The sequence below is a fragment of the Bactrocera tryoni genome, chromosome 3 (genome assembly GCF_016617805.1).
Source record: "Bactrocera tryoni isolate S06 chromosome 3, CSIRO_BtryS06_freeze2, whole genome shotgun sequence".
Classification (NCBI taxonomy): domain Eukaryota; kingdom Metazoa; phylum Arthropoda; class Insecta; order Diptera; family Tephritidae; genus Bactrocera; species Bactrocera tryoni.
In genome coordinates this window covers 86,224,047-86,251,653 of record NC_052501.1, presented here as the reverse complement: position 1 = coordinate 86,251,653, position 27,607 = coordinate 86,224,047, and the positions used below count along the sequence as shown (strand labels likewise).

At 35.5% G+C, this 27,607-nt stretch overlaps 1 protein-coding gene across 7 annotated transcripts in view; it reads right to left on the bottom strand.

Annotated features, from left to right (window-relative positions):
* The window catches only part of LOC120772328 (UNC93-like protein), a 33,555-nt gene extending 8,516 nt beyond the window's left edge, over window positions 1-25,039 (bottom strand). For 4 of the 7 annotated variants that reach the window (XM_040100867.1, XM_040100870.1, XM_040100865.1 and 1 more), the window contains exon 1: window positions 24,709-25,039. The gene's annotated coding sequence lies outside the window, so the exon portion shown is untranslated. Of the gene's footprint in view, window positions 1-24,318; window positions 24,454-24,600; window positions 24,675-24,708 lie in introns of those variants that run through there. The other 3 variants (XM_040100871.1, XM_040100868.1, XM_040100869.1) reach the window with 3 other exon arrangements.
* Between the last annotated feature and the right edge of the window lie 2,568 nt (window positions 25,040-27,607).

The window sequence follows — 27,607 nt, the reverse complement described above, 5'->3', positions numbered from 1 at the left end:
AATTTTCTTCACAAATGGTTCGATTTCATTTCGTTTCAGCAAAGAATCGCAGATGTTAATTCGGTTCATTAAATTTTTCACAGACAATTCCTGTGGTAAACTTCACAAACCTCGTTGGTGGCTTGTGCGGCTCTTCCCTTCTATGTACAAAAGTTTCAAAATATAGCGAATTTCTTCATTATTTCCACTTATTTTTGAACAGCTGTATTTTTTTTTCGACTTACCCGAATTACGATTTTTGTTTTGGTAGAATGAAGTTTAACGTCTCAGCGTTCCAACACTATATGGTATCACACAATGTGATTGGTAGCACTGGAGATATACGATTGCAACGACATCTATTGACAAAATACGAAAAGACTTTTTCGACTACCAATAGATGAAAAAAAATTAAATTAAAAAATATATATTTTTAAAAAATGTTCAGTGCTTTATACAGAATTATATTTTTTATAAATAAATAAAAAAATATTCAAAAAAAAAAAAATATAAGCAAATATTTACAGATTTAATATTTATTTATTTACTAAAAAATATTTTATTCTCTATCAATCGGAAAAAATTACAACATTTTTGATATAAAATAGCTTCAATAAAGCTGCTGATTGGCCATTGTTACATGACGTGCAACTAGTGTCTATTGTTTGGCGTATATCTCTTGCAGACCTCCACTCAACTCAGTTTGATATGCCACAATAAAATGAGTGCCTGTTCATGACAGCTTACGCACCGAATACAAAAGAAGTATAAATTAAATCCATAAATTAATTAATTAATTAACAATTATATAGCATATAAGATATCATACATATGTAACTATGATTGTCAAGCATTGCTGTAGCTCATGACTAAATGGCCATTATGATGAGCAATCAAGTGCAGAAATGAACAAATTTTGGTGGTTTTGTTGTTTAAGTGGCATGTTTTCTTTTGTTTTTGCACAGCTATGTATGCTAGAAAATATCTCAAAACTACATAAAAGCTGATAGTGTTGCTAAACGAAAAAATATAGCCTACTGCTAGGCGCTAATGGCTACAAAACTCGAGAAGTTTGTCATTTAAAGCGTTAATTTGTCATAAATATATATGTATATATGTTTTAGATAAACAGGTGGCAAGTTTTCACCTCTTTGCTTTCAGTTTTTTGCAATTTTTAACCAAAAATGAAAATGGAAATCAATTTAGGCATGATCACAAGCTATTTAAGCACAAAATTTGGCTCAGTGGCGAGGCTATAATTCCAAAAGTATTTCTGCTGATTTATGAGCAGAGTTGCGAACTCACTTATTTACCACAAATCAGCGCAGATATCGCTACCACATACGCATGCAACGCGGCTAATTTGCGGAGCGTGGAGTCAACCAGAATGGGGCCATCAATGTCTCAGCGCAATCAATCAAAGCTGCTGACATACAAACATAAAACGTATATAATGTGTATCTGTATGTGTGTTTGGCAGCAGCTGCAGGCCAAACAAGCAACTCAAGAAAACAAGAAATTGCGAGCAAAAAGTTTGTCTGCGCATAATGGAAAAATTTAACAAATTAGTAAGCCAACACACACACAAACACACACACATGCATGCAAATGCTCAAATGCATACAAATGTTTACCCATTATCATAAATTTACCAAGTTGAAACTGATATGTTGCGTTGACGCACACACACAGCCTTACACTGGCCACGAGTATGCAGCACCATACGCGGGCACTCATACGCACTGTTGTTCGCCTCACAAACAAATCGCACACATGCAGGCCAAATAGTAATTAACTTTAGATCAGTCATTTTGTGGCTAAATATTGAGCCAAGAAAGTACGTGCCATGAGTGCGAGTAAGGCAGTTGGCGCGAGAGTTAATGTGTTCGTTTAGTTGTCGAGCGGCGAAAAGAAATGCGGGAATAATAGCATATGCAACAATTAGCTTCTCGAAATTATCATGCTATTGACCGCAAAGTCTGCCAGCGATTCGTTGGCAAAAAAGTTGCAGGCGCGCGAAAATTAACTGTGCTTAAGCAAATGACACTCGGTAAATTGTTTTATGGCTTGGCGTTGTCATCGAGTTAGAGCGGGGCGAGTGATTTAGTTAGCAGCAGGGAAGAGTTGCTTCGTTTTTCTTATAAGTTAACTTTAGTGTTATCTTTAGTGTGTATAGTTATACACTCGTATGAAGACAGCTGCACACAAATCCCTCCAATCCAATAGTCTGCATAGTAAGTCTGGGGTAAGTTGGGTTTTGAGGTCTTAGAGCGTAAGAAGGACGCGGAAAGCGTACAACTTTGTAGGAAAGAAATAAAAAATTAGTATGGGAGTAAACTAAAAGCTTCAATATTCAAAAGGCAGTATTAATTTAAAGTAATTTAAAGTGAGGTGAGCAACAAGTTGGTAAATATTGTGTAGTCGAAAAAGTCTTTTTGTATTTTGTCAATAGATGTCGTTGGAGTCGTATATCTCCAGTGCTACCAAACACATTGTGTCATATCATATAGTGTTGGAAAGGTGGAATTTTAAGCTTCATTCAACCAAAAAAAAATATTAAAGTCGGGGAAGTTGAAAAAGAGTTACAGCTTTTCAAAAATTAATGAAAATAATGAAGAAATTTGTTATATTTTGAAATTTTTGTATAAAAAAGGGAAGAATGCCACCCAAACTACCAAACTCGAAAATTTTTAAGATCCATTTTTTTCAAAAAATCAATTCAATCACCTAACTAAGATAAATAAATGAGAATTGCACCACGACCTAGGGTCTATTGTGCCCTTCCACCTAACTAAGAAATTTCATTGCCATCAATATCTTATTTATGTACATCTAATACCACAACAAAAAATTCGACTGATTTTTTTGCTTCTCCTGTGCTTTTGCGATTTTTCGAGTTATGCCTCTTTTGTAATTAGTGTGCGATATGTTTCCTTTCTACAGGCGCACCTAAAGTTCATTCTCTATACGTGCGTAATCAGCTTTTGTCCGCTTCACCGCATTCGAATATTATTCCTCGCTTTGGCATTATCTCTGGCTCTTGCGCCCCACACAAGCGTTGGCATTGGATCTGTTGTGCCACTAACTTTGACACATAGTTGTCGCAACAGTCGTGCGTTGTTGCCAACATAGAGACGTGACTGCGCGTGCTGGCGTGAACTGCCAGCTGTACCGTTACAACAGATTGCCATCAAGTTTGTGCTGCAACTTTCTTTAAAGTTGCAAACTTTAAGCTGCCTTGTAGCGCCTGCTTGCCGTTGCATGTGATTCGTGACGCGTCGCACCGGGCGTATGAGTGACACATTTCGGGTTTATTGGTCACAGCCGTCGCAGACGCTGGCGCCGTCGCCGTCACTAAGGCCGTTAAGTTATTACACGCCTCAATACTCTACATGTCTAGCGGTGACCTTTCATTTTATGGCCAGCAATACATTACAACGTTGCCACCTAAATTTGTTGTTGGCTCATTTTATTATTATGCTTTTGTGTCTGCCGCTCAAGCAGTGCAATTTGTAAACAATGCGGCGCAGAACTATAAATTTGTCTAATCGCAACGTTTGATGTAATTTAGTTAGATTTCGCAAGCAATATAAATAATTGACTATCTCGCTTAATATACCGCCTTCAAGCTGCTATTATGGAGATTTTCAGTTGCAGCAGCTGTTGTCAGTGAACTGTTTTATTTATTATCTCTTTGCCACATATTTAAAGTAATTTATTTAGTGATAATATAATGCATGCATTTCATTTAAAGCGATGAGTTTTAAGTTAAATTCAATTCCAGTTCATACTATGAGCCATAGTGATATTATTTCCAGCGTGACAGCGTGGCTCACATGCCACATGCGGTCCATAAATCATTAACAGTGATAAATCACCTATTTAATCGGCTGATTATGCCACGCAAGTGTGTGTTTACAGATTTGCAAATGTATTCATATCAATATAAAAATATATAATAATTTAGAAAATTATTTTTTTTTCAGAAAATACATGTTTACAAACTGGCATCAATCAATCAATAGCACAATCATGCAGTGAACTCACAAACAAAATTCGACTGTTTTCATGCAAATTTGCCGCACAGTAGCATTCGTTTACTAGGCATATTAGTTACTACCGCACATGACTCTGCATCACACTGCATTATAAATATGTATACCACTCCCGCGACATAGCGCTGCATATAATTGCTTGCCACACACGCGGCGACTCATCGGCTTGTGTTGCGACAATTTTGCACATTTTGGTTAATTTTAAGCCAAATACGTGTCTGTCCGCCGCAGTGCGAACCGCGCGTTGCCCCACAAATGCCAGTCTGGTGGGACATCAGCGAAGTGGTGTCATGCGGGTCATTCATTTGTGGTTGCGGCTGCGGTCATTTTCGTGGCCTCTGAGCCTAATTTCAATCAGTGCACCAAATTTGTGTTGGCGTAGTTGCCATTTTGCGTTCGGTGTGCCAATCAGCTGACGGTGTGACTGTGTTTTGCATATTTGGCATGTGAGTGCATGCATTCGTGGAATATTTCGTTGACGCCAAAGCTATTATAGTTGGCTTTTCGAGGTTAGAGATTTAAAACAAAATTACATTCGAAATGAAAATAGATTTTGTTGGCGGTTTTGAATTTTCTGAAAATTATTTTTAGGGTTTTCGTTGAAGAAAAATGGGTTTAGATCGTTAAATTTATGTGAATTCAGTCACCAAGTGCAATTGGAATACATTTCTGTATACATACGAGTATGTGTGTGTACAGGGTTTTCCAATAATATTGATATGGTTTCTTTTCAAAACAAAAAAATATGTATATAAAAAAATAAAATTAAAATAAAATAAAATAAAATTAATTGTTAAAGAAATTGAAGAGTTTTAGTTAATGTTAAAGGTGTTCAATCACAACTTTTTAGAGGTCATGCATTGTCACAACTTCATGAAGTAATCGAATCTTGAAACTTTTCTTGCCGCAGTTCTGTTGTTGAACGTGATGTGTGGAACATAACCTCATTTTGTTGGAACCGAATGTTATCAAGATCAAGTTCTTCCAATTGCGACCATAAAAAGTTGGTTACAAACGATCTATACCGCTCTCCATTGACAGTAGCGGTGCCATCAGCTTCATTTCGAAAGAAGAGCAAAAGTCACACCAAACTGTCAATTTAGATGAATGTAATGAATCGGCGGTTTTGTTTATTTACCGCACCACTCAGATAAAAGAATAAGATAAAAGATGAGGCTCATCGGAGAAGTTGATTTTCTTAAAAGAATCGTTATCGTTTTCAAGTTGTTTTAAGCCAAATCAATAAATTCAGGACGTCTGCGGTGGTCCAATCTAGGCAGTACTTCAGTTAGAACAATTTTGTATGGATGCAAGCCTAAATCCTTTCTCAAGGTTGTGGTTTGAGGCAGTCGCAATACTTGAGAACGGCCTGGAATCGACAAATTGCGGTCTTCAGCACTACTTGCCTGAACGGCAGCAATATTTTCATTACTTAGAGCGGTTTTTTATCATATTACAATTTGAAGATTTTGTAAATGAAACGGACGCTCGAAATTTTACACAATTCGAAGTGTAGTGAGCACATATGGACGATTATTACGACCACAAAATGGCAAAAGTGTACGAAAAACATTACCGAACATATTCAAAAAAAATATAGATGAAAATGGCTCAAACAACACTTAGGAATCCCCGTTGAAAGCCCCTATTTTTATCATCTTATTAGTACACTGTTCCACTCAAAGCCTTGAGGTTAGGTTTATTACATCAAAAGGAAACCTGTCGAAAAATTCGCTCAGATTTATAAACTTTATTTTGTAGCATTGCTTAAGCCTTAAATACAAAAGTAAATATATTTCTCTAAACAACCCGAAAATCAACAATTAATTCCACCTTAATTATAGTGGCCTGGAACTCTCTAAACTTGAAAAATTTTACACCGACCTTGCCTATTTGCATGTGTGTGCGAATGCAATTAATAAAAGCTTTAGCAACGCATCGTCAAACTCTGAAATGATTTGCGTTTTTGTGCCATAAAACTCACTTTTTGCTTGTTATCACAAAATTTGGCAATTCGCAGGCACATAATAAATATACGAGCATACAACAACGGCAACTATAACGAATATGCTGCACGCAACCCTTTGAGTATTTGTAAACAAATGTATGTATATATGTTTCAGTATGTGTGTATGAGTTTGTTTTTTGACACGCGGCCAGTAGAGCTATTAAAATGTCATGTCGTAAGCGACACTGCGGCGCGAAGTGAATGGCGCACGCTCGTATTTATATACCCAATCAGCCATTTAATTTCGGCTCGCTACACTAATCGACTCAATGGCCTACAAGTCATGAGGCAAAAAACGCCGCCAAATAAAAAATGCGAGCGAAAATAACTGTAAACAAAATTTAAACAACCGCGCGTATGAAACGTGCAAAATTGAGCGCCATTGTGCTGGTGGCTGTAATGCGCTTAGTAAAGCATTTTAGCGGCCAGCAATGTGAGTGGAAAGTTCAAAAATGTGCGCTTAGCAGCAAACAGTACACACACACACACACCCAGAAACACATATGACTGCTTTGCCGCATGAGTAATATACCGTTAATGCCATTGTCTGGCTACTTAGTCATAGATTGTAACGGTATATATGTGCATACAAGCACATTTGCATGCCAATAACCATGCAATATTTTTTATTACAGCCACACATACACACACACTTTTGTTGCAGCGAGTAGTGGAGTACTATGCAGAGCTCACACACACACGCATGCAAAATTTTTGAAACGATTTAATCACATTTTTCGCACAAATTCCACTAAAAAAGGTTAAATGCTGATAAAACCCAGCACAGACAAATCTCTTAGCGAAAATTGAATATGGCAGTGGACACGAGTCGGAAAATTGAAATATATTTTTTGGTATACATACATACATATATACATAAAAAATAGCAGGGTTTAAACTGTGATAGATAATAAATATTGAAACAAAAAATAGCAATATTCAAAAAATATTTTTCATTTGGTTAAATTGAAATTTAAAGTTTGGAACTTTAACATTTTTAGTTATTTTGTAGATTATGGAGACATTTAATACTAACTGCATTTTCATATATTTAAATGCACATTCTGTTTGTGAGGCTTGAATTTATTTGCTATTTCTATCAGAAAACAGGTAAAACCCTTAAATCCGGTTTGCCCGTGCATTTACCCTTCACAAATAAAAAAGGTTTCCACACAAGAACTGGATTCTGAAAGTTTGTATGACGCTATATTATCTAGTGGTCCAATCGTGTGCAAAATTTGAGATCGATATCTCAAAAACTGGCTACTAGTTCGGATATTTAGTACAAAGACTACTCAGCTCGTCACGTTGATCTTGAATATCTGGGTCATTCCGTCCAAAAGTTGTATTCAAAATTTTTTTTTCGCACAAAACATGGTTTTGTGTTGTTTGTTGCAAAATATTGGACATTCATTTTTTCCTTTCGACTGAATTTGTAACATATGTGTGTTTGGAACTTTCAAAATTTCAACGCTTGAAAAAAAATCCTTTAAACATTTGTGTATACGAAGAAAATTATTTCATTATAAAAGTAACTAGCTGGCCTATTTTTTACGATTTTTCCTCAGCTTTCCAACGACAAGACTCCTTTTGAAAAAAAAAATTAGCTTTATCGTATCGGGACGAGTCGAGCAAGAAGGCGTTTCATACCCAAAGTATCCGCCAAAATCATTCAAACGGACTTGCGCGAGATGTCAATCTCTCCAGCCATCAGTCGAACACTTGCCTGATGTTGTCAAACACCCCATCCTTCACATTTTAAATATTTCCATCAGTTGAAGCGGTCGAAGTTCGTCCAGAAGTAGTCATGTTTTCAACGATCTCCTGACTGTCTTTGAAGGCTTTATACCGTCCGTAGGCTTGTGTTTTGGAATCACCGTAAGCCCTTTTTCAAATCTTTTATAAAGAAAAGGTACATTTTTAAAAGCAAATAATTTTTTCTTCAGTATGGAAGTATTATTCAGTGTTTGTCAATGAAATCAACGAAAAATTTCTTTTTAAAGAACAAATAGTGAATAAATAAACATCTCAAGATCTACAGGCTCAGGTCAATCAAATATTGGCAAAAAACCAAAAATACTCGTGAAATAGGCAATATTTTCTGAAAAAACACACTCTATTGTTTGGTACATTACTGATAAGTTCAAAATGACCGTTGGAGTTAGAGCGCTTGATGCCCCTAAAAAATTGCACACAATGGGCCTAATGTAAAGCTGCTTGGAGTATTAAGAAACAACCTAAAATATCCGCTGTCGTTAACGCCAAGAAGTTCGAGAAAGATGACACTACAAAACTCCACCCGAAATCTAATCAAAACTGCTTGCTTTCAGCCGATTTTTAAGCGTATACACCATGAAGCAAGCCGCAATTATCGCCGATATTTCAAAGAGTACTAATACTTATCCTAATAATGAATTTTGTGATTCTGAAATGTTTTTCAATGAGACTAGATTTTTTTTATGGTTGTCAATTTCTATCCTCAAAGGAGGATTAAGCGCTACAGAGTACAAAAAATGTAATAAGACTGTCTACATGAAGAAGGCTGCATTGTTGAGGTATGGTATAATGGAGGCAAGAGCGATATAATGGAAACAAATGGCCTCTGCAATCTTGTTTTATCGAAGGAATTATGTAAAGGCTTGACTACTAGGCAATATTAAGTAATAATTTGGCTCCCTCAGCAGCTAAATTCAATTTGAATGGTGGCTACCGCTCTATCAGTTTAACGAACATTCTGCATTCTGCTTTGTTGGTTAAGGAATTATTCTTGTACTGCTTGCAGAAAGTGCTGAAACATCTCCTTCAGAGTTCAGATCTCAATTCCATTAAACACTTATGGGCTTATATAGTGACAAAATAATGACAGCGCAAAGTTAATAATAGAAATGAGGTTAAGGCTGCTCTTCAGGAGGTATCTTATACTTACATCACTTGAAGTTGTACAAAATTTGATATATTCAATGAATAAAAGACTACAAATCATGACAGAGGCCAAAAGTGCACAAAAAATTAAATTCAGGTAAGTTGAAAAAAAAGTTACAGTTGTTCAAAAATAAATAGAAATAATGAAGAAATTCGCTTTAGTTTTAAATTTTTGTATAAAAGAGGGAAGAAAGCCACGCGAGCCACCAATGAAATTTGTGAAGTTTACGGATACAGCATCTGTTCGTGTAGCACAACAATGGTTCGCTCATTCCGTTCTGGAAATTTCGGAATTTTGATTTACACTGATGGAATAATGTCTCTACCGGAAAATTGGCAAAAAGTGGTCGACTAAAATGGTACATATTCGTATGTTTATTTATTAGTACAAAAATAAAAAAAAATAAGTTGAAGTTTGATTAGAAATACGAAAAGCCTTTTTCGACTATAAATAGTATAGGAGACAAATCACTTCAAAGTCAAACCATCGCACTTTAAAATATATGTGTAAAAATATTAAAAACTACATAAAATACCAAAACATAACGTAAACTTGACCTGACATACTATATATAATCTAAATTAAATGTACATAACAATACTAATATAATATATTAAGACTACACAATAACAACAACTTTAAAACTTCAGTAAATTTTCTTTTATCATTTTTACTTTCACTAAATTAAAAACAAAATAAGCCATAACTTTTTATGAACAAAGCGAACACTACTTAAAATGTTATGAACAATTTAAAGCAGCTTTAGGACGGTAAAAGAAAATGGCCAGAAATGTCAGCAAGAGTCAAGCAACTATGCGAACAGCGCAGAAAGCGGAAAGGCAGAGAGGATTTGCTGGCGAATTTATACAGAGACGGCAATAAAGAACAAACAAAGTTTAAAGTAATATTCCATTTTAATTTAATGTTGGGTTTTACTTCGGCAAAGTTTGCAGCCAAAATGAAAAATTTGCGAATATTGCAGGGCAAGGCAAGTACGTACATACACAAAGCCAATATTTACATGTCATAAAGCAGCAGAAATACTTTAAAATAATGGTGCTGAGCAAAAGTGCATAAAAATAGTTTTTTGATAAAGCTAAATCGAAGGTCGCTGAATTATTTAGCGCGGGAAGAAAGTTGTGGCGCAAGAATTTCAGTGCGATAAATGTTTAACTGTTATTATTGTGATGTTGTTTGGGCGCAACAATTTCGATTCACGACGGTTAAATGAGGTATCATATAATTTGAATGTAAAATATTGTCAAGAAGTAAAAATTATGCACAAAAATTGCATGGCAGTAATCTGCTGCTGCAGAATACAAAAAAATTAAAAGAAAAGCTTTAAAAAGTAGCCAAAAATGTGCATCGGAATCACTGTGACCAAATGGCAAACGAAGTGAGTGGTTCATTTTGCTAAAAACCAGCGAAAGTTATGGAAATATTATATTAAATGTGCGCAAAAATAAAGCACAGCACAAATTGAAAAAAAGTTGGTACAGCGAACTTTTAACGCAGTTTCACAGCTGGAAAAAAAAATTGAGTACAAACCACGCACACAACTTTGCATTTGCTTAGCAGCGCTCAGCTGCATTTAGCAGATGCTTGCAGCGAATGCAGGAAAAAACGAGTGAAACTAAAACATAAATGAAAACTGTGTGCTGAAGGGCCCACTCAAGCCCGCTCACCCTCACGCAGCACACTAATATGGCGTGGCTTTCACTTTTTGTTTAATTTTTGAGCCGCTGTAACGGATGGAAGCGCCTTGGGTGTAGTTTTCATTTTCCACAGCGCAAAGTTGAGCTGAACCGTAAATAACGGTATACAGAAATATACAACAATTATACTGTTATATGTGTGTTTCACAAAATGTTTCCAGAAATGTTAATATCGAACAATGAAGCGCCATGTATTACAAGCAGCTCGACGTAAAGAAACAAGCCGCAACATACATACACATGGCAAATAACAGTATACGCCACTGTGTGCGTATGCGTGTGTGCGTGAGCTTCACGGAAATTTATTCAAAACGAATTTCCTTGAAACGCGCGTGTGTCGTGGGTGGAAGGCGGTCGAAGTTGTGGCAGCGCGCTCACATGTTACTCATACGCCGTGTCATTTTTGACTTTTCAACGAAATGCGTTATGCTGTAGTGGGAAAGGTGGAAAATGTCTGCTTTTATCAGATTATAGATACAATTTGCTCACAATCACCTATTGTCTCGGTGATTTTGAACATGTGGCTCAGCCAGCTGAGGACTCTGCAACATATCACATCCCATCACACGCCACATTTCACCTGCCAAACTTACACAACGCTTGCTGTTGTGATGGTCTCCCTGCTGCGCTCACAGTTGCACTCAAGCGCCACTATCATGCGCGTGTATGTGCTTTATTCCCGTGTATAAACACTTCAGCTACGTGTGGCTTAGCCAAACAAACGCATTTGCTTATATTTGGTAATATGTGATGCCGGGTCTTTTACAGCGCTGAATTTGTTACGCTTTACTTGCTTCAACGCCTCGGCATATGAAACCATTAAACCACCAGCAAGCGTGAGCTGCAAACACTCAAGCTCACGTATACACATATATATACATATATATATGTATATATATTTGTAAATGTTATAAGTGTGTGTGCGCAATTCAATCTTTGCTTCCTTCTTCCGCAAACTTATTCCATGTATTTATCCAATTCAGCATCTGCATTAGCATCACTTTGCGTCGCTTTACGCTCATTTGATCAGCGCTGATTGACTATATCAGCGCGTCGCGTTGTGAGCGACATTTTTGTGGATGCTACAGATTGGTTTGCCATAAGAGACAAGATCTTAAATTCACATATTTACATGTACTTAGCCATACTCATATAACCACGGATAGACACACACACAAGAAAGCGTTTCGGTTGCCTTTCACTCTGCTTTCAACGCTGAACTTGCTCTAATTTCTCGCTGAATAGCGTGCTCTATAAAAGTTATCCTCGTATGAATGTGGGGTGCGATGCAGGGAGTTAAGTCAACCGGGTTTTATGTGGCCATAAAAATTAGTAATCAAGCAGCTTTACACATTTTGAGATAATTTGAAGTTTTGCTGGCGTTTGCGAGCAAAAGCGTTGATGAAACTAGTTTTCGAAGCAGGTAATCAAGAGTGATGTTTACATATAGCTGTACGTATGTGTGTGAAAATGTCCACACTGAAAATAGAGCAGTTATTCTAACTGAAATTATGTGATAGCAAGAAAAACGTTAACTTTGTTACACCGAAGCTGGAATACCCTTCACAAATAAAAAAGTTTCTTTTCGAGAAATCGATTTTGTTCAGTCAGCTTATATGGCAGGTATATACTATAGTTATCCGATCTGAACAATTTCTTCGGATATTGCGTAATGGCCTTAGGCAAAACTTATGCCGAATTTCATGAAGATATCTCGTCAAATGAAAAACTTTTCCATAGAAGCATCTGATTCCGATCGTTCAGAGTGTATGGCAGCTATATGCTATAGTGGTCCGATATGGTCGGGTTTGACAAATGAGCAGCCACTTAGGACGAGTAGGACTTGAGCAAAATTTCAGATCGATATCTCAAAAACTCAGAGACAAGTTTGTGAATATACTGACAGACGGACGGAAGGACGGATAAACGGCGGACAAAAGGAATGGAAATCTCTTTGCTACTATAAAATAATCTTTACCTTTTGGCTTTTATAGTCAATTAGTTTAAAAATACTAATATTAATAGCCAATACTGACCTACAACGACACACGTCAGTGTTCACAAACACTTGAAAACCAACGGTACTCCCAAACGTACAAAGTCAACACGATATCAGCTGCACTTACATTATAAAGCTCTTAAGCTTATAAGGAAATCAACTGATAAATTACCCACACCCGACTAAAAGCGCTCATACATACATACACACTTACACCTACACCTGCCTCCTCCCGCCCTCAACAAATATAATCGCGTCGCGCAAGGATTGCAGAAATCAAAAGTCTTCATTACTTTAACGACACCACATCGCAATCAGTCGCAGTTTTTCACGTCATTCCGTTATGGAGCAGCTATAAAAAGTAGCGAAAATCGTGGAAATTGATGCAAACAAATGGAGACACGCTTTTATGATATTTTTTATGATGCCCTCGGCGTTGGTTTGCGTAGCAAAGCAAATAAAGCAAGAAGAGCGGAGGCATGAAAGAATGAAAGCGAGGTAAACAAGTGAGAATAACGTGATTGAAAACTTCAATTGAAATAATATGGATATATTTCCATGACAAGACAACAAAGCGCTTGTGGAGAAGAAAATGGTTTCGCCTGCTCAAGTTAACGATTTAAAATAGTTTGAGTAAAAGTTGTCAGTTTTAAACAAATCTTTATTGAGACAATATTTACTGTGGCATACACTCTTGGCTATAAGCTGTGGCTGCTTTATCGTACATTGTATTTTTTTTTTAAATAAATATGTCTAGCTTTGTAGCACACTTATAGGCGATGTGCCATTGTATTGTAGTACAAAGCTTTACTTAAAATAATATATAAAGACTTTTAAACAGTTTTGTCCATTAAATCGCTTAAGCTGAACACAACCAAAAATTCCCATGCCTTTAGTACAAAATTAATATATTCTTAGTAACAGCAGCAACTCGTATTTGCATTGTTTAGCTAAATTAACAAAACTGCTGTTAAAGTCCTGTTTATGCTTATTTTGGTCATACAAATTTAATACTCTTCGAGAGAGAGAGAGCGCGTACACATATACTATCTTGCGAGCGCTGTAAAAATTTCCCTAATTTGTTCGCGACCAAAAATGTTATTTAAAGAGAGCGTTGCCTGAGAAAATTAACAGTTAAGAGCATTCGGCTCACACGCAACAGAATTTACTTTCAAAATAATGTTAACATGAATATGTACTATAAACTAGTTCTCCATACCAAACAGACTTTTTGACAAAATTTGCTTTTTTTTACTCAACCTAATCTCATCAAGGGTGACACACTGATTACAGCGATCCTACAACTTTTCTATACCATTTTTGTAGCGCGATTGTTCATTGCTTCAAAGGAGGCCTCAGTTTCGGACATCAGCTCTTCATTCGATGAAAATGTTTTCCCAGTGAGCATTCCGTTGACATCTTAGAACTGGAAATAGTAGTTCGAGCACAGGTCTGGGGAATACGGTAGATGCGGAAGCAATCTGAATACAGTGCATTGTTTTGTTGAAGCAGCACTTAATTTTCTTCAAATGCAGACGTTGTAATAGTCGTTGCTGATATTCCTTTCTTTTTCAAATTAGTCAATAAAAAGTAATCCATGCACATCTCAAAATATGGACGCCATTACCTTACCAGCCAAACAACTTTTTTGGCCAAAAGTGAGCTCGCGCAGCACCTACCTTTCGCAAAGCTTTCGCATACTCAAATATTGGGAAATGATATGATGGACACGTTCAGTTTATGACTTCACAAGCAAAGCTTCACTTTACGGACATCCAAAATTATTTTGAGGAATTTTTTGATGTGTTCTTTAGTAACAACTTCTTTTGAGCATACACTGGGTTCACCGTCTTCGGTTTTTGAAGGTTTGGGCAAACTAAAAATCGAGTGGATTTAATTCTAGTAGCGCCATGTATCTACATACATACATTACTAGTGGATCCGGCCACGCGTTGCTGTGGTATATATTTTATACTATTATCCATATAATAAGCTAATAACAGAGTGAAAATTTTATTTACGAATAAAGCCGAAAACGTTTGAGGAACGAATAACGAATTTCTAAACGTCTGGCTACCAGTATTTCTATCCAAATAATAGGATATCCTCACACACCTTGATTGTACTTAATAAACATCAACAAATTGTGGGACCGGCCAATGTGTATGGTTAATTGAGACGTCCGCTTAATAGGGCGTCCATTTCATAGCTTTCACTATATTTTTTGTTTATGAATTGTTTTTACTATCCTATCTTCTAAGTTGCTTTAAACTGTAATCAATGTGCTAAATTTTCCTCAAATCGGTTCAGTAGTTTGGGGGTCCATCGCAGACAGACAACGTGATACGTAATTTTTACATATTATGTAAAGATTTTTTTTTTTTAATTTTTTAATAATAATATATTTTTTTAAATAATGTCTCCATCTATTTTCTAAATCCAAGTTAATATTATTACGTCTCTTGCTCACTATACTTAAGAAGCTGAGTACTTAGAACGCAAATTAGTGATCGAGCGACACTCAAAAGTGCGAAAGACTTGAGTTTCTTGACACTTTGTTGTTATTGTTGTGAACAAACTTCGCTAGCAGTGAAGATAAATTGCTAAAGAATTAAAGTTCATGTTTGTGTATAAATTATGCATAAAACTTGCAATTAAGTTATTTGATTAATTATCGGACTCTAAAGTATTATAATAAGAAAAATTTGGAATGTTTTGTGTAAATTTTCATCTCCATTGCAATTAGTTTCGGTCAGTGACCCCCTCCATAAACCTAAAATGTTTGCTTTCCCCATTTTTAAGTTAAGCAAGTCATCAACGCCCACATATTTTCAGCCTTCTTTCACTATTTCATGTGCACCAGGAACAGCGAAGCGTTTGTCAACCAACAACCCCACCGAGAAGCATCGAACCCTTGGTAAACCAACAACTCAACCGAGAAGCATCGCACTCTTTGTTGATCAACAACCCAACCGAGTGCGTGCGGCTTCTACGCCCATTTGACTTGGGAGGCATTTTGATGTATATAAGTAAGATATTTGAATCCGTCCACCATATGACATGCAAAATAGTAACACAGACAACCAAGGGCCGAGTACACATATGTATGTACACACGTCTCTTCCTGTATATAACATAAGAAGAGCCTTGTCAAAGAGGGATTGACGAAAAATGACAAATCACAAAATAATAAACTGTAGCAGATGCAGACCTCTTGCACTCATCATTTAAATCGATACGGCCAAAGTTCATGAATGAAAGACGAATCGCTTCATTCATAATATAACGGCACATGACAAAAAGGAAGCATATAAGTAAGTGAGCGACATAAGAATGCACTCGGAGAAATATGCAGACGCATTTTCTTGTCATAAGCAAAAGCTGGTTGATATGAACTTGGAGGAGTGACACGGAGGAGTGAAGTAGAATATTGTTAACGGCTGCATGGATGCAGACGAAGCTAGCGAATTAACTTTAAATTTTTAAAGGGTTAAGTAGCTTCTACTCATGACGCAGGGTTCTCTCACAGCAGCTAGTTGGGCTAATAAATGATATATTGTAGAGAGAACAGAAAAGTCTGATCATAGCATGATTATAATCAGCATTGAACCCAAGCTCGGTAGAGCTAATAGTGAGCACAATGTACGCTGAACAGAATCTTAGTTGACTTTCGTCTATGTATAAAAGTTAAAATGCATAAAATGGAGGAAATTAACTAAGAAAGTCTAAAAACTTTACACTTGTAATCTACATGCTTAAGACTAAAGCGAGACGCTGCACCTAGAATGTGAAATTTTTCTTCTACTGGCACGCCCATAGGAGCATATGTGCTGAGTGCAACCTTATCTGCATCTCAATACATGACGCTATCCATGCAACACCACCTGATGCGCCCTCTTGTATGCAAATTCCAGCTCAATTGGTTTCCTTTGCACCGCACGTTTGCAGCACGTACGGAATGTGTGATGTGTAGGTGTGTGTGCGGGCACAAAAGCATATTACTTTAGTAAAATTCATACATATTTACTTTGTGGCATGCAAATTTGATGTGCAACAAAATAACTGTGTGTTGTTAGCTTAAACGATTTTTCTTCTATATTTGCTAGTGATTATTTTTTGAACATTTAAGCCACATTTGGATAATTTTTTGAGCATTTTTATTTGATATTTCCGCATTTTGCTGCGCTGATGTAAACTTTTAATACGGCAAATATTCAAATACATTTTATTTTCGAAAGGTAAATTCATTCGCGTAAATAGATTTACAGTTTCCAGTTGGATTACGGTATTAAATCCCCACTCAATGCCAGGAAATTATTTTTATTTGACTGACTTCGACGGCGCATATGCATTATTTGCGTTTAGAATTTCATTGGCTTCACGGCAGAAAAAACGAAATCCCTCAAATGGCAAGTGTTGGATGGATCAAATGCGGAATTAAAAACAACAAACTGCAAGCGTAAATACTTAAAACATTCAATGGTATTTATATGTGAAGCATGTTGGAAAGCCAAAATAAATTTTCCTGTTAATTCGCGTGACTGTTGTAAATTCTATACACATTGGCATATCCTTAAGCGCACATAAAATATGGCGACATACTATACATTCTATGCCAAATTGAATTCATAGCGGTGCGAAAAAGCAGACAAAATTGTTGTTTGTTTGTTTGTTGGGAGTTTGTTGCAGAGAGATTTACACTGCAAACAAACACACATGCGTTATGTAAATAAGCAATGTACAGGGTGCGACAAAGGTTGTGCCGGAAGAGGTGGCAATCACTACTTGACACTTACTAGCCGTTTGGGTTGGTTAGACAAGGCGTTTCATATGTAGGAGAAGTGGCCACACAGACCAGCAGATTTGACTATGAAATTCTAGGAGCATTGGCGAATTCCAGGTAATTGTTCAAGCCGAAGTCAATGCTAATCTACAAAAAACAAAAAAAAAAGTATGAATAAATTATACACATAATAACAAATTTAACGAAAACTTCCGAAGTAGGTAGTCGAAAAAGTCTTTTCGTATTTCTAATCAAATTTAATTTTTTTATGTTTAAATTGTACTTTAATCAACCAAATATGTACCATTTTGGTAGACAACTTTTTGCCATTTTTCCGCTGGAGACATAATTCCGTTAGTGTAACTCTTTTCTGATCTCTCGGCGAAAAACTGTGACAAGTAATTTTTACAGCTTCTCTTGATCAGTTTCTGGTCGTTTCTTCGATTGCTTCGTATCAGTTGTTGACAGTAAAATGTTGAATCAATAGTTCGATAAGGTTGGAGGGAAACATAGTGAATGATTCTTTTCCAATACCACCAAACACTCAGCATAACTTTTCGAGGCGTCAATCCTGGCTTTGCGACCATTTGTTGAACTTCACCACGCTTGGACCATGATCTTTTTCGCACATTGTAGTCTCCGTATTTGATCTAATTTTCATCTCCTGATACCATTCGCTTCAGAATTGGTTCGATTACATTTCGTTTCAGCAAAGAATCGCTGATGTTAATTCGGTTCATTAAATTTTTCACAGACAATTCGTGTTGCACACAAACATCGAGCTTCTTTTTTTAGCCTTCTTTAAATGACTCAAACCCGTTTGATGATGAATGCTAAGTTCCTTAGCGATGTCATGACTGCTTAAGTGGTGGTTCTGGTCAATGTTTTCCATAATTTCATCGACTTTTTCAACGATAGGTCGACCAGAGCGAGGTACATCTTTCGCATCGAAATTTCCAGAACGGGAGCGAGCGAACCATTGTTGTGCGACACGAACTGATGCAGCATCGACTCCGTAAACTTTGCAAATTTCGTTGGTGTCTAGGGTAGCATTCTTCCCTTTTTACACACAAATTTCAAAATATAACGAATTTCTTCATTATTTCACTCATTTTTGAACAGCTGTAACTTTTTTTCAACTTCTCGAATTTAATTTATTTATTTTTTGGTTAAATGGAGCTTAAAATCTCACCTTTCCAACGCTATATGGTATGTGATTGATAGCACTGGATATATACGACTGCAACGACATCTATTGACTAAATACGAAAATACTTTTTCGACTACCCAATATTATACAAAAGGCTATTGTTTTTACTCTCAAAAAGGTTGGAGCACCCTCTATATGCAAAATCGTCGATCAACCGGAAAAATTGGCGAAAATAAATCAATAGTTGCGCCACAATATTCTATTCCATGCGCTTGTTAACACACTTTTCCATTTTACGGTTCGCAGCGCCGAGCAAATCGAAAGCATGCAATATTCATGTGCAATATGTATGTTTCTAATATGTGCGTGTATGTATGTGTGTGTACAGTTGTGAATATAAACAAGTGTGTAGTTGAAGTGTGCATATATCGTGTCATTGAAGAGGCTTAAAAATACACCGATATACATATTTGTATATATACACATGCATATGTGTGCCGGTGTCGGTCATATTCATAAGTCGTATGCAAATGTAAGCTAAATATGTGTGTGTATGTGTAACAGTCACGCCAACTAACCTGAATGGGAGTCAAATCCGCAAATAAATGTTTTCCCACACACATATGTTTATATGTATGGGTGTGTATGCTACCAAAAATGCTTTCAACGAACCAATCAACGCCAGTGAGTCGAAAAATTGTTGAAATTGATGTTTTATGCACTCACTTATGTGTGAGTATGTGTTTGTGTGCGTGTGCGGAGCTTAGTTGTATGAAAGTCCTTAGAATTTGTGGCATTGTTGACAGAGCATTTAAGCGCCGTGCAACAAGTCACCTTTGTCGCTGCAACAATTATGCTCACGTGTGAAAAAACCCAAACTGTAGTAACACAGCACGGTAATATTACTCTCTCAATACTTTTTGATTCTAGTATTGGTTAATACTTGGTATTTAGTTTTGGTGTACGTAGGACCTGGTTTTGATGCCAGTTATCGTCCGTATTCAAACAGAAGTCTATTTTAATAGCACCGACCCTCTGGTGATCCACTATTAGATTTCTGTTACCAAAATATGAGCTGAGCCGATTCAGCCTTGCTTGTTCCTCCAGCCGTCCGTCTGGCCGTACATTTGCGAACTAGTCCCTCGGTGTTAGAGATATCGATATGTAATTTTACACAAGTCCTTTTCTCTCTAAAGAATTGCTCATTTGTCGGAATCGTCGATATCGGCCTACTTTAGTATAAAGCTGTCAATCAAACCGAATAATGGGAATCAAGCCTTATATGTAAAGCTTCTTTATTTGACGAGATATCTTCTCCGAATTTGGCTTGGATTATTTTCTGAAGCAATGTTATAATCCCCGAAAAAATCGTTCAGATCTGATCACTATAGCATATAGCTACCATACAAACTGAACGTTCGGAACGAAGTGCTTGCATGAAAAACTGTATTATTTGACAAAATATCTCTTTGAAATTTGGTATGGGTTACTATCTGAGAGAATGGTTGAATCTCTAAAGAAATTGTTTAGGTCGGAGCACTATAGCATATAGCTACCATACAACCTGATTGGTCTAAATCACGTTCTTGTATGGAATGTACTAATGGATTTGTGGAGGATATTACAGCTTTTCTTGTTTTGCATATCTTCCAACACAAGCCACAAATTGCTTAGATTGGAAACTCGCATAAATATCTGACACAATTTTAATTGTTTATGGCTATATTCATACAATTTCGAATATGTTCCGGTTCGTAACCCCCTTTAATTTGACTTACAATAGCGAAATTAATCATTTCGATTTGATTTAGCAAATTATGCAAATTTTATGGCGTCAAACAGTTAATAAATCACTGTGCAACATTTAAATGTGAAAGGCAACTATGCAAAGCCTCCGCTGATATCTATCACGCCAGCTGTCAGTTAGTCACGAACTATGCGCAAACCTCTCATTGCCCACACTTTAATGCAGCAAATGCATATTTTCATTCTCACAAAGTATGTGAGACATGCATTTAGAGTTCAGTGATATTTGTTTAGCGCTAGCGCGGATTGTTAACAATGTATAAATAAAACGCACGAAATGATATGCTTTAACGGGCTGAGCGGCTAAGCGCTGCAAACACAGCATCCGATTAGCATGCATTTGCATCAATTAGCTGCTCATTAGACAAGACAACTAGTAAACGCAATGCGGCGCGTTTAGTACAAGCATTCCTCACAAACTTTCAATTGAAAAGTTGAAAAAAGTTTAATTGCAATAACTCGCAGTTACATAACAACAACATAAACACAGTCAGCGCAACGCAATTACATAAGCGCCGCCATTAAATCATGTAATCAAATTATATATAAGTAATTAAGTGATAAATAGTACATCATCATTAGTGTCGCAGCTGATTAGCAGTTAAGTTGTAATTTTAATAATCTTTACGCTTGCCGAATAGTAGAAAGAATAAAAAAAAAAAAATCGCGGGCAATCTCATTAGCATATTTTCAAGCATTTTGTCAATTCAATATTTGCCTGCACTTAATTAAGCTGCTATGAATATTAAGCACACACAACTATGTAATGATATCGCCCCGCTGTCGTGTTATGCTAATGAGCGCGAAGCGGACACCTGTTAGCCACACTCGGCACTGGGCACTGGGTGCGCGTAGGCGTATGAGTAATACGGGCGCTCATATTTAATGAATGCACTTTTCAGCACCACACACACACAGACAAATATGCATATGAGTGCACATGTTTACACTAGGTGTTTTATTACATTATAACAGCACACTAAACACAGTAATAAATTCAAATCGCACACAGCGCTGAGCAGCTGTGATTAGTGCAAAGCTAGTGTTGGCGATAAAAAAGTGAATTAAATAGTGTAAACAGCAACAATTTAGCAGAACTGTCTCAGTTGCCGGCGATTTGTATGCGCGCCGCGTGCTAACGTGACAAGGAGTGCAGTTCCGCCTTTCGGCCCGCCGACAATTAGCAATCAATTGCTGAATGACAGCGTGAAAAAGCTGAAGTTTAACTCGGCCGCATATGTTATGAGCTCGCATTTGTTTTTTGTGTTGCTTGGAATGCAGCACAGCTGTTGGTCGGTTGGGTGTTGGGCGTTGGGTGTGCTAAAGGTGAGCGTTTTGTGCTTGCTGTCAGTTTAAATGCATTAATGAGGTGTTGCGCCGATTAAGATATCATTTTACTTCTAGTTGGGCGGTTGAATTTTGAATTTTGGTTTAAGCAGCTGCTTCCGCTTTATATGAAGCATTGTAAAAGTGATGTGATTAACAAAAATGTTAACCTTTTGCGTACAGAATTTATCGCATTTTTTTTTAAATATGTTTAATTGAGTTTTTAAACTAATTAACGGACAAATTAAATATTTTGAGAGCAATTCCGAGAAGCTTTTAATATGAACTGCTTTAAGAGGCACAGCTAGTGTGATTTTTCTTAATAATTATGCAGTTTAGTATATTATTTCTTATTAATTCGGAAGTTTATACTTTTAAAAATAACATACTAAAATTTTAAATCAATATCTCTAATAGTTTAAAGTTACAGCCATTTAAAATATAGCTGGTCAGTTCAATCAGCACCATCACTTTTTTAACGCGTTTTTCCCAAAATAGCATTTTTCGAATTTGCTTCAGTGATTACTCGAAAACAAATGATCCGTTCATGAAAAAAACTTTTGTTTGTCAATAAACCTACATACCATGATCTATCAATTTTTTGATCCAATTCATGACATCAATTTCCACAGGCAAAACCGATCAAAATTTGGGCTAAAATATCATTTTGTCAATTTTTGATTTTTTTCTGATCGTAGGTCATTACACGGAGAATATTTTCTAGTTTAACCAGAATTTTTAATTTGTGTGTTTCATCTACGGAGAAGGCCGGAGTCACTGACAAAAAATATTTAATTTTTTTTTTTTATTTTCACTGTTGATTATTGAAAAGTGTAAAAATATACCAAAAAAATTTTCAAAATTGTTTGTTTTTTTTTTTTAATTTCAATGTTTATTCTTGAAACATGTAAAAATGTGTTCAAAAAAATGTTCAAAATTATTGTTTTTTTTTTTTAATTTCACTGCTCATTCTTGAAAAGTTTAAAAATATATTTAAAAAACTTTTCAAAATTAATCTTTTTTTTTCAAAAATTTCATTGTTTATTCTTGAAACATGTCTTACGCTGAAATTAACCGTATTTTTTGTCCTAAAAACGACTTTGTTTTAGACTGTCACACTAAGTGTGCTCTTTTAATAATTAGTTTCACCTGTGAATTTCTAAGATCGCATTTTTTGCTTATATATCATATTTGAAAATGTTCTCAGAATATTGGAAGTTGATCCAGCAAATAGTGTCATATTTCGTATGAGCGCATTCTTAAGAATTTTTTAACATGGTGCAATAGGTTTCCAAAACTTTTAACGCGTTTTCCCGAAATGCTGTTTTCATAGCCGGTAAGGAAAATTTTTCCGTTGCGGCTGAATCAATCGACATATGTAGAATTCTTACACGAGCTTATACATATATCTAATATTTGTCGGGTAATGAGCGAATGCGGAATAAGATTTTTGAAAAATATTGTATTTTGTTCCAAAAATTACAGCTTTTTGGGAAGCAGCCATTTTCCAAATCAGAAAAATTTTGACTATTCCGCGGACCTTTACTTGCATTCATCTATTAGAATAAAAACTTCTTTTTTTTTAAGAATTTAAGCAGAAAAATCTTCTTCGCCGCAAGACACCTTTTTTCGGAGATACTAGGAGCACGGCTACAGGATCAAGAGCATCAAAAATTTTTCTAGATTACTAAAAGTTCATTAAATTCTGCCAATATGCATTATTTTTACTTATTTATTAGATGTTTTTATTTAATAAAAAAAATCACGAAAAATTTTGTTTTTCTGTCTGCACGTGGAAATAACCTCAAAAGGCAAAAACTAACATCACAGAGACGTTTTTCAAATAGCTTGCACCTTTTGCATTTGGGAGCTCAAAATTTCAGATATCCCACCGAACTATTGGGAATAGAAATTAAACGCCTGCGCAAGTTTTTATGGCTCAAAAGGCGCTTTGCTGACTTATAAGTTTAAATTACAGGAGTCCTATTTATATGGCTTCACTAAGGACTGTACGTCGGAGTCGAAATTCCTTCCTTTTGCATATTATATTTCGTACAAGGAGAAACTTTTTTATAAGTTTCATCAAGCTTGTATATACTTATATTTATAAGAACCTGTAAAACATTTTTTTTCTACAGATAAGATCACAAATAGATCATAATGAACGCTCAAATATTTATCAGAGATATAAACCTGAATAAATAATATAGTATATATACAATATACAGTATATAGAAATTTGCGGAAGACAAATGTATAGAGATATTGCCAAGTATGTCTCCTATGAACACTGAGAACACTCAGTGCTAAAAAAACTATATTTTAATCATATTTTCCTAATTTTTAAAGATTCGTCAGCATATTTTTAATAAAAAGTGTCCAATTTTTATATTTCATAATTTTCACAAACTTTAAAACACATTCACTTTCGCCACCATTTCATATGTTTTACAACTAATTGATCAAAATATCCGTATTAATTTGGCGCGAAGCTTAAAAAACTTGTTCTTCTTGATCTTCTTGTGTTTTTTGTATTTATTTATAAAATTTGTATTTGAGTTGTTGTAGTATTACCGATAAGTTTTACATGTCATGGCCTTAAAAATTATTTATATGGGATTTTATGAATTTTGTTCTGTTTTTTCTTCTCTTTTGCTTAAAATGGAGTGCAAAAGGTAAGACGAAAATCGGTTAGCAGATGAAAAATTGACTACAAAGCAAGTGCGCGCAAACGCATAACATAGCCTTGTAGTCAATGGAGATTTAGTTCTACTGCAATTTGTTAGAATATTTGTTGCGATCATTGCTCGATAAAGAAGAAATCATTATTCACTTAAGTTTCTATGTTTCACACACTTTCTTTTGATAGAAATGCTTGTCGTAACACTTTTTATCTTATTCCATTTGCACGTTACTTCCGTCCACTATCTCCAACTCAAGTGATAACTGTTTTCACACACCCACCTGACAGTCGCTTGATGAATGCAGCAATTTTTCACACCAAAAGCACTTAAGCGGCAATCAAACTCAGTTAGCTTGGCGCGGCGGGTCGCACACTGAGACTGCTCGTGTTATTACTCGTAATGCAATTGGCGGCAATGAATCAAATATTATGTCGTTAATTTAACACCGCATGTAATTTAATCGCAGTGTCTTACATTCAGTTGCGTTTATTTAATAAAACGCGCGATGCTCGATCTAGCGTTGGTTGCCCCGTAGATCAACGAATCAAAGGCTGGTGCGCCGTACCGAACCGAACTGCTCCACTGACGATCACAACTGATTTTGAAGTGTTCTCGGCAACGCCGTCGAAGCATAAACAAATCTTGAGCAAATCTTGTATTGTAACTAAAGTGAATCTGAAGTGTATTAAATAACGCCGAAAGAGCCGCTCTTAGTCAGCGGAGAATAATGATCGTGAAATTATGGTGAAGGTCGCTAAACGACTCTTTCTGACGTTACATTGTTGTTATGTTATTTATTGATTAACTGCGGTTTTGTGTGTTCGAACTTCACTTGTTTTATCTTGATTGTGTGTTGGGTGTACGCTGAGCTGTAATTAATATTATCTGTAATTTTCGATTTAGCATGTAATTATAATTATATATGATAAAATATTAAATAAGACATTAAATATTGATTTTACACCGTTAAACTGACGCAACTGAGGGCACTGAAGTTAAGGGGTCCTAGTCTTGAAATTTTAAAATTTATAAAAAAAGTTTTGGAGATATTTTGACAGTTTAAAATTCAAAAATAGCTCTCTGAAAGGAGTTTTCAAAATTCAAAATTTTTAAATAATATTCGAAGTTCAAGTTTTATAAATTTTCTAAAAAATTTTTCTGAAATATTTTGACAGTTTAAATATTCAAAATAAATAATCTAAAAGAATTTTTCAAAATTCAAATTTTATAAATTTTTAAAATTTCTACAAATTTTTTCTGAAAGATTTTGACAGTTTAAATATTTAAAAATAACTTAAAACTCAACTCATAATCTTACAGACAGAAATTTTTAAAAATTTTAAAATTTATGACGGCTTAGGGTCGTTGCAACTTGGCGCTCTTAGTTGTAAGGAGGTAATCTTGTCTAGAAATAAAAATTAAAATATTTCTTATGAGTTCTATGTTTAGCTATTCAGGAATATGTTTACTAGAAGATTTTTCAAAAATTCAATTTCTTTTGCTGAACCGGCATCCAAACAGTCTTTTTCAAAACGATAGCCACAATCTCTCAGTTTCTATCGGACCGATATACTTAAAATTTTAAGACAGTTTTCTTTGTAGACTTGTCTATGACCAGAACTAGCCACATCCCCAGATTTCAATTATTACTATTTTTTTTAATTAGAAACATACAAACAAAAGGTAAAAAATATTTTTTTTTCAAGCAGTCAACATTTCAACTTCTTCATCAGCTGCTGGTTTTTGAAATTTTGAATTTTTTTGTATTCATTAATATTGTCTTGTAAGTAATTAATCAGTAACTGATTGAAAATGGGTAGTAAAAATATTAGTTGCCTTCGTTTTTCGACACTTCAAACATTTCCTGAAACTTATGCCTCTAGACTAGAATATCCGCTCAAGTAAGAGATGTAAAAACAAGAAGAAAATGATACTGAAATCCAATTCATTGTAGATCTTCCTTGATCTTCAAAAACACACGCATATACACATCTGATCATATCACCAGCTCGCCATAATCAAACGCCTACACTTTTTTTTAGCTTTAGTGTATTCTCGCATTGTTCGCTTGTTTACTTTGTCGCCGTGTTTCAAGTGCGGCTGCGTATTTTTGTTATTTTTTACTACTCAAGCTTTTATCTTCTCCAAATAGACAACTTTATTGAATTTGCTCGGCAATCAAATGATATTTCTTGCTGTTGACGAAAGTCGCTTTTAATATTTGAGCGTTTGAGTACCTGTTTACGAAAGAATTTCTCTACTTCTAAAGGGGTTTGCTAGCAAAGTTGGTATTTTAATGATTTGACGTCATTTTCATAGACTCTTTTTAGTGATCGTGTCACATTACGGGCCTTAATAGTTGAATAATAAAACCACAAATTAATGAACGGCTTTAGTATGTTTGTATGTGTGTATGTAATATATAAAAAATTATGCAAAATATACTGCCTGCGATTCCGGTGAATTCGCCTGAAAATATCAAATAATATCATTTGAATTCTAATGAGCACCACAATAAATATAAATTCAATATTTAATGTGAAATGTTATATAATTATAGGAAAGCGCTAAAAAACGATTATACAAGTTTAATTTACACATTCCTGCTCAATAATGATAAAAAATATCATAACAACTATTTTATGACAAATCGAGTGATAAGTATCGTATATACACTCCGATTAATATACAGTTGCAGTTAGGCTCAGCAAAGGGCGAGGCGAGGGCAAGGCCTTACTTAACACCCACTGCTATTAAAAAGCATGTGCAAATATGTGTAAACTACAAGAAACACGCCCACTGCAATCTGCATCTAAACTACTTTTACTAACTTAGTCAAGTGGCCTTAATGAAGGGAGAACGAACTTACAAGTATAAATTAGATACTTTATGAATAACATGAAAGCAATGTAATGACTTATTTAGGTCGACTAAAAGCACAAGCAGCGTAGTTGCATGACGGCTTTCCAATTTTGTGAAAATGTGTTTATGAATATGCAACATGGTGAAGGCAGAAACAGTACCTTAGGAAAATACATAGGTTGCATTTTATATTTCGGGATTGGAGAACTAAAAAAATTTGGTTATCGAAAAACGCTTAATTTTTTTTTCAAACTATTCTCTATACAGATTTCTACAATTTTCCATGTATTTGAAGCATTTCTCGAAGCACTTTTGCC